The 7,058-nt window shown below is 41.0% G+C and overlaps 1 long non-coding RNA gene across 2 annotated transcripts; it reads right to left on the bottom strand.

Moving 5' to 3' along the window:
- Window positions 1–408: 408 nt before the first annotated feature.
- LOC130275640 (uncharacterized) lies at window positions 409–6,485 on the bottom strand. Of its 2 annotated transcripts, XR_008844856.1 has the most exons (4): window positions 6,405–6,485; window positions 5,109–5,229; window positions 4,238–4,279; window positions 409–1,262 (listed from the first exon to the last, which is right to left on the bottom strand). It is a non-coding gene; the product is annotated as an uncharacterized LOC130275640 (long non-coding RNA). The 2 variants fall into 2 exon arrangements; XR_008844857.1 differs by lacking the exon at window positions 5,109–5,229 and having other exon boundaries at window positions 6,405–6,473.
- Between the last annotated feature and the right edge of the window lie 573 nt (window positions 6,486–7,058).

The following is a 7,058-nucleotide window of genomic DNA, read 5'->3' as shown; positions in this document are numbered from 1 at the left end:
TGATTGCACTGTTCACACTGCCGAATTTACGCGCCAGATGTTTCTGCCGCTGAAATTCAAATTCCGGCATCTGCAGAATGAATAGTCATGTCTATTCTTTCTGTGGACATCGCAAGGAAATGGCACATTTCCGATCGGTATCAGCGCCCGCCGTATTGGGCAAACGCGTGGAATGTCCGCACAAATTCTGCCATGTGCAGCCATCCGCTTTCACTCCTGAATGCTATTAAAGATAAAACCTAAAAAATAATTTAATAAACAAAACAGAGCACTATACGGCACTCAGCAGCTTGTACTGTATTTTAAAATATGCAAGCTGCAGAAGACAAATGTTAGAAAATGTTACATTAAGGATTAAGACCAGTTGCAAATCTGTTATATTTTTAAAAGTATTTGTGGTGGAGTTAAAAAATAAAATAAATAAACAAAAAAAAAAACTGGCGGCCATACCTTTTTAAGTGGCTTTTTGATGGAAAAATATTTACAGGAGGTTTAAAAAAAAAAAATGCTACAACTTTGACTCTGCATTTAACTGTGACACTGTTTGAGATCAGCAGTCTTTTCTGAGCCAAAATTTGTCAGATGGTTGTATTTTATTTTATTAGGTTGCTAAGAACATAATAAATGTGGTTTTTGGTAATGATGTTTGTGCAGGTGTTTTTGTTTATCTTCATTTTCTTTTTCCTTTTTATTATTTTCTTAAAATACGACATATGACACATTGTAGCAGTAATATTTGTGCCGCATTAATTATTAGACATTATTATGACATCGTAAGTTGGGCTTCTCTGTGATCTTTGTACATTTGCCCAAGTTGTATATGGTCACGTTTGTACATAACACACCTTTCAGTGGAAATGCCAAGAAATCCATTTGAATTTACTTCACCACTCTTCTTCCTCTACACAAGTTTTGATAAATCTCCCCCACTGTCCATTTATTAGTTACACCTGTTCAATTGCTTGTTAACACGAATAGGTAATCAGATAATCACATGGCAGCAACTCAATGCATTTTGGCATGTACATGTTGTCCAGACAACTTGCTCAAGTAAAAAAAAAAAGGGGAACAAAGGGTATTTAAGTAATTTTTAATGTGTAATGGTTGTTGGTGCAAGACAGGCTGGTCTGAGTATTTCAGGAACTGCTGATCTACTGGGATTTTCACACACAACCGTCTCTAGGGTTTACAGAGAAAATATCCAGTGAGCGACACTTGTGTGGACGAAAATGCCTTGTTGATGTTGAAGGAGAATGAGCAGACTGGTTCAACATGAAAGAAACAGAAAGGCAACAGTTATTCAAATAACCACTTGTTACAGCCAAGGTCTGCAAAATACCATCTCTAAATGCACAACATGTCCAACCTTGAAGCAGATGGACTAAGCAGCAGAAGGCCACGTTGAGTGTCACTCCTTTAAGCTAAGAACGGGAAACTGCACCGGCTCACCAAAATTGTACAATGGAGCCTGGTCTGATGAGTCTCGATTCCAACTGCGACATTCAGATGGCAGGGTCAGAATTTAGCATAAACATTAAAGTATGGATCCATCCTGCCTTGGCACACTGTGGGCTCTTTAATACCAATTGAGCATGGTTTAAACACAACAGCCTACCTGAGTAGTGTTGCTGATCATGTCCATCCCTTTATGGCCACAATGGACCCATCTTCTGATGGATACGTCCAGCAGGATAATACACCATGTCACATGACATCATCTCATACATGACAAAGGGGTCACTGGATTTCAATGGCCCCCACAGTCACCAGATCTCAATCCAATATCACATCCTTTAGGTGTAGTTAAACGAGAGATTCACATCATGTGCTGCCTAACTGGCTAAAGTAACACAATTGGCTAATCCTAGAATATGTTAAAGATTTATGATATATTCTAGAATTAATCCGCACTGGATTTTTGGTTTAAAAAATTCATTATGGATTATGCGCAAAGCACAGCTGGCAGTCGTGAATGGATTTGGCTTAGCATGAAAATTAGATACAGGACTGAGACTGTTCAGAGGGTTTATAAGAAGCTTATTTACATATAAGATGAGTAAATGTAGAATCTTGTGCAACAAGTGAAGAGTTTGAAAAATAAAAGAGAAAGTGACCGCTTTAGTGGGTCCCTAACCTAACACTGGCGTAGCGTCGGGCGGCAACCACTGCCACCGCGACACCAAGCCCACAGGTGGAATGACCCAGTGGCCAGGCAGTCCCACTGCTGCCAGACCAAGCCCCTGGCCACTCCGCAGACAAAGCACCACAGTAACAATGACCACCGGAGAGCACCACACCAATGTGAACACCTATCGTGCTTCCTGCCAGAGGTTAGGTTAGGAACCCACTCTGACTAGGTGGCCTTGACGTGGCGAGTGGGCTTATACTTTTTGATCAAAATGTATACAGTGGTCCCTCAAAATACTATGGTAATTGGTTTCAGGCAGACCATCGTATGTTGAAACCAAACTGACACTATACATGGAGGCACACCGAGAGATGCTCAATGATACTCATGTGCCAGCAGCTCCGGCCTGTCAGTCCTCCTCTGCTGCCATATCACTACGTCGGCCCTGTGCTGTCGCCCTCTCGCCATCATCACGTCGCCACTCACGCCACCACTACTGGATGACAGGGTGGCTTGTGCGGCGAAGTGATAATGGCGAAGGAACGCAACAGCGCAGGGCAGCGGAAGCAGAAGAGCAGCGAACTGATGGGCCGGAGCGGCGGGGACATGTAAATATCATTGAGCGGGGCACATGGGGCATATTAAATGGCTATCCGGTGGCAGCTGAAGCAGTCAGTGCTTCCGGATAGCCGTTTTTGTGATAGCCCCAACACACAGAATCATCGTATGTTGATGCTGCTTTTAACGTACGATGGCCTCTGAGAGGCCATTGTATGTTGAAACGATCGTATGTTGGGGCCATCGTATGTTGGAGGATCACTGTACTAACAACCTGTTAGTTTTTGAAATTATGCTAAGAAACATATAGATCAAAATACAAATTGTGGATGTGCAGCTATGTTTCTGTTTCTCTATTTTTGTTGTATTCCTTTGTTCTGTCTTAAATAAGTACAGTAACCCCCCGACATGCGATGGCCCCGACATATGATCAAATCGACATATGATGGCCTCCCATTTGCACAACAGCATGTGAAATTGATTATCAATCAGTGTTGCTTTGAGTGGACAGTGTGATTTTACAGAAGTGTGATTGACTTGGTGTTATATTGTGTTGTTTAAGTGTTCCCTTAAATTTTTTGAGCAGTGTATATTTCAGCAGAAGAAATATCCTGAAAAATGTTATATTTCATGTTGTTAGATTTTATTTTGTTGTAAATTAGAGATTACACATGCTTTAATTAGCCCTAAAGGGAACCTGTTATCACTTTCATGCTGCCTGAACCACAAGTAATTGGGGTGGTTCCTGGTGGTCAATGCCTCCCCCTTTGGCCTTGATTGATAGGTCTTTTCCTGTTTGGGTATATTAATAAATCAGGACCGGCGGGGGAGGCAGAATGACTTGTGGTTCAGGCAGCATGAAAGTGATGACAGGTTCACTTTAATTGTGAATATGTATAAAAAAACATATATATTATCTATGCCTAAAGTACCTTGAAGTGTCCTTTGACCTGTACCTCTAATGGACAATGCAAAAAGGTGTTGTGTGGAAGATGAAATGTTGCCAGAGTAGTGGGGAGATGTAGCATAGACCTGACAGTAAGTACATAGCGGCAATAAATCTATGCTAGCTATGTGTCACTGAATGTGTCACTGAATCTCCCAACTGTATGGAGATTTGGGGGGGGGGGGGTCAGTACACACACCATGAATTCTTTATCGGTGAGAGAGATACCCCAGTACACCACTCCTGTTTTTCTAGTGCTCCCACAGAGAATACATGTAATGCAGCAGGGAGCCTCGTTCCAAAGATAGTGGGATGTCCAACCTCTAAGTAGGGAAAATGGGGGAGATTTATCAAAACCTGTGCAGAGAAAAGTTGCCCAGTTGCCCATAGCAACCAATCAGATCGTTTCTTTAATTTTTAAAGAGACCTCTGAAAAATTAAAGCAGCAATTATATTGGTTGCTATGGGCAACTGGGCAATTTTTCCTCTACACAATGTTTAATAAATCTCCCCCAATGTTTTTAAAAGCTGGAGTTTATAAATACATTTACACCACCTAAACTAATACAGTACATCCAAAAAGAAGACAAATGAATAAGGCTCACTCCCTGCCTGGAATCCGAGCTCATAAATAGTCCACCAATACCCTAGATGGGAAAAGAATATACAAAGAATAAACACTAATGTGGCTCTAGCATTAAATGGACAAACATTTATAAAAAAAAAAAATACCCAAACTACACAAAAAGAAAATTGCACTCCACAGGGCCCTTGTGGGGGCAATTCACACCTATAAATATAAATCAATAAAAGTAGTCTATATAACCCATAAATTATACAGCACTAAATAAAAAATCATAGCAATAATAGCAAATATTCAAATAATGATCCAATAGTAAAAAAGGTTTTGTATTTCATAAATCTGTTAAGTTTAAGTAGCTGAAAAGAAAAACCATAAGACTTGAAATGAAGCAATGTTCCAAAGAAGCTGCCAAAACTGCTGAATGATACAATAAATTGTTGCAAGAAAAGATTCTATATATGTTAGTGCCGCTGTTCCTGCTGTTCCAATGCCTGTAATCACAATAAGGCTACATTCACATAACGTTTTGTAGTTATGGTGACCGGATCCAGCTGGGAAATGTGAAAACCAAGTGCTCCCGCACCCAGCCGGACCCGGCCTATATCTCATTAATTTGAATCAGCAGACCAGAGGCAGAAAGTGACTCCAGTAAGCTCATTTTTTTCCCCGTATCCGTTTTTCTGACCGGACTGAAAACAGTGGTATGCTATATTTTTTCAGTCCGGCCAGAAAACCCTATGTGGGGCAAAAATGAGCTTACTGGAGTCACTTTCTGATTCAAACAAATGAGATATGGGCTGGGTCCGGCTGGGATAAGGGAGCACTTGGTTTTCACATTTCCCAGTCGGATCCAGTCACCAAAACTACAAAACATTATGTGAATGCAGCCTTACCATTGTATTGCCATCCTCCTGTAAGAAAACTGGACACAAGGTGCCGCACGCCACTCTGACATTAGGTTGTTCAATCACTCGGTGCTGACACTTTTGCTCCAGCACCGTTCTCTGCTGCTGCCTGATGTCAATAAGAAAATAGTTATATACAGTAGTAATTCAGAAAGGCAGACAACAAAAATGTGAGTGTAAGCAGTAGCACTGATGTACGGAGCAACTGCGCAGGCAGGAGGGTCAGTTGCGAAGCTGACTACAGATATAGCCGTGCATAGCAGTGCGGGGAAATAATGAAAATAAGTAATAATGAAAATATAATAATAAAAATAAATATATAAGTAAAACTGAATATTATGAAGGAACAAAGATTGAGCGTAAACTCAAACAGAATACAACATATTGCATAGTATGAAAAGGGTAAAACAGCAATCACATCCTCACATAACTTCCACCAACTTACTATAGAGATGTCCACCTCAACAACCAACAAGTTGTGTCCAGACTTACCAATTACCTTACTAAAGAAATAAAAAGAAAAGAGAGGCACCCTGCCCCTGACCTACAAAGAAACCGACAGACAAGACACAAGTGGGAAAACAAGACAAACCGGGGGAAGGGCAAACACAAAATTCCAAAGGTTCATGATCACTCTGTATTATCATGTTAACTTATCTATAGACAACAAAGGCTGCCATATCTCCTCAAACTGGGCTTTGTTATCCTTAATAATGTTAGTCAGACAGTCACTGACCATTATCAAGTTTATCTTATTGACGACTAAGTGTATAGGAATAGCCTGCGATTGTTAACTTCTAGCTATACAAATGTTAGACATTAAAGGAGTACTCTGCCCTTAGACATCTTATCTTCTATCCAAAGGATAGGGGATAAGATGTCTGAACGTGGGGGTCCCGCCGCTGGGGATCACCGCGATCTCGGCTGTGGCACCCCAGACAAACTTTGCTCCATGCCGGATGACTGGCGATGCGGAGCGGAGGCTTGTGACATCACGGCCACGCCCCACTCGTGACATCACGGCCACGCCCCCTCAATGCAAGTCTATGGGAGGGGGGGTGGCGGCTGTCACGCCCCCTCCCATAGACTTGCATTGAGGGGGTATGACCATGACATCACAAGCAGGGTGTGGCCGTGACATCACGAGCCTCCTGCACTGCACCCGATGCTCTATGTTTAGGGGCGGAGTACCCCTTTAAATATGTGTTTCGCCATCCTCTTGCATACATGTGGAGCAGAGCCATTTGATCGTCAGCTGTTGTAAATGTTGTGTTATCTTTTCACCTTTCACTGTAATGCTGTACAGATCACTTTCCAGCAGCCTCCTCCTTATCACCACAGACAGAATAGGAAATGTCAGCTTAGGCCTAGCAGCCAAAATGGAAACTTGTAAACATGGAGATTTCAGGATTAATTTAAAATATAGTAAACAAAATGGAAAATTAGAAAAATTACATAAATGAGAAAAATTATAAAAAAAAGATGTTTAACATAAAAACATTATTTGAACAATAGGTCATTTTCTGCTGATACATTCATTTGGTGTAATCGAAACCAACCTCCGACAGATGGGAAGAGTGCATAGTTTGATCAAAATGTGTGCTAAGAACCTCCTTTTGCATGTATAGAAAAATACAGCAGTATATCAGTTCAAAATGTTTCCTAAATTTCGTTTTCACGTGTTTTAGCAGAGTGCTGCTGTAATCTTTGAGCATTTGCCCTTGTGCTGCAGCCATGACTGGGGACACCTCATGGTGTGACAGTAAAAATTGGCATTTGGGTTAGCCCTATTATTTAAAAAAAAAAAAACAGTGCTGTATTATTTAGAGGTAGAGGCGTACCTATTGACTCTTGCGCCTCTGGCAAGATTCTGTATCAGTGTATGATAACTAAAACTATAACTAAAATCAACATTTTAGTCAACCAATTAAAACTAAA

The sequence above is a fragment of the Hyla sarda genome, chromosome 6, assembly GCF_029499605.1.
Source record: "Hyla sarda isolate aHylSar1 chromosome 6, aHylSar1.hap1, whole genome shotgun sequence".
In the NCBI taxonomy this organism is placed as follows: Eukaryota; Metazoa; Chordata; class Amphibia; order Anura; family Hylidae; genus Hyla; species Hyla sarda.
This window is presented reverse-complemented; position numbering and strand designations above follow the sequence as displayed.